Consider the following 1886-nt stretch of genomic DNA (forward strand, 5'->3'; position numbering starts at 1 on the left):
AAGGGTAGATTAATGTGGTCCCAACCCTTGTGATTTGTAATCTTTGATTTATGATTTAATATGTTAAAATTTATTTAAAAAACAACAATTAAAGAACCAATTGGTTTAGATGATCTGTGAATACTGTCATAATATAATCCATAACCAGAGATTTGATTAATATTGGAAGCAAGAATGATTACCACTTCATATTAATTTCAAGTCCTATGTTACGACCTCAGTGCACTTCTATCACAGGGACAGGGGGAAGTAACATCACATGTACCATGATGTAATCATACAAATGATGCAAATTACAACATTTGCACAATAACATAATGGATGTGATGTCACTGTGGTTTCTATGGGATGCCTATGGCTTCTATATATGGACTATATATTAATTCTAAGAAGAGGTGTTTGCAGACTGATGGTTTCATCAGAAGATTGAAACAAGTGTTGTGATGTTGAGACACAAACTCCATCTATTATGTGCATGCGTGTGACATCATGATGCATGTACAAATTGGGCAGAGCTTGTGTCATGATGTTGCGACCCTCATTTTGTCCTTTGACTCCCCGCAGATGCCCATGACTCTACTCATAGAATGCCTATTGAATAACCAGTATGTTGTATAAATATGTGGATTAGTAAGCAGATTCAAAAATTTTTGCTGGTGAGATTTTCTATTCTCTACACTTTTCTAAAAAAGAAAGAAGAACCTGAGCTACCTGAGCTCCCAATCACTCCTAATATATTTTCCCTCACACTACTACATCTGAATTTCTCTAACTGAAGCATGGGTGGCTTTGATGGAGTTAGAAAAGAATTTAATGTCTCTCTAGGATGAAAGAGATCAGGAACAGATACTGCTAAATATATCCAGATCCAATTAAGTCCAGTATTTTCTGGTGACTAAACCATATAACAATGCTAACTGCACATCTAGATTAAAAACAGACCATTATGCTACCTTCTAAAGATCCATGGATACTTTCCACTCAAAATGGATTAGCATTACTACTGGAAACCATAATGATTTTGATCTCTTGGGAGAAAGAAGTCCCTAAATTCACTCTAGTTGGTCCCATGAGTTACCAATGGGCCTTGAACTAGTAAGTGAAAATTTATTGGCCCATAACAGTGACTTTCTTCAGTAATGAAACAAATGAGATCTCTATAACATTATTTATCTTGAGAACCAGATGATAATAATTCCAAGTTTTTCCTTTTTATTTTTAATAGAAGTCTACAGCCAGCAAGTCTTCAGGTGTTCCTTCATATAGCAGATGGTCGGGCACACAACCACATCAGGTATTAATCCTATATATTATTTTATAATAATCCTTTGCAATAAGCGATATTTGCTTAATATTATACATATATGATACACATTATGCATTATAGTACATAGGAATATATTTTTCATCTTCCCATTGTACTTTTGTGGCACATATCCACAAAATACATATTAAAAAGGAGTACTTTAAGTGGCTGGTTATAGAAGCTCTTTTCAAATAGCAAGTGGTTCATATGCAGTGATTTAGAAACAGATTTGAGGAACACTCTCTTTGCCATCACTATTTAACTGATTTGAGTTGAAAAGATGGTGACAACATCTTATTACAGAGGCATGATTGAGCAATCCCCAGAGCTCCAGCGGTGCACCAGAGAAATAGACTCATCTTTGTGGGACAATGATAGAATAACCAACTGAGCATGAACATTTACTTTAAAATAAATATACTCATTAAGAGGTAAAATGACTCCTATGGAAAATTACAACAGCTATTGTTGTCTTCTCTTTATCCATTTTGTTTATTTTTCTCCTCTGGATCCCCATTTCCATAACTACTTTTGGCCATGTCCAATACTTTTGGAATTATTATTTTGAATTTTTTTGTGC

Source organism: Candoia aspera, chromosome 4 (genome assembly GCF_035149785.1).
Source record: "Candoia aspera isolate rCanAsp1 chromosome 4, rCanAsp1.hap2, whole genome shotgun sequence".
Classification (NCBI taxonomy): domain Eukaryota; kingdom Metazoa; phylum Chordata; class Lepidosauria; order Squamata; family Boidae; genus Candoia; species Candoia aspera.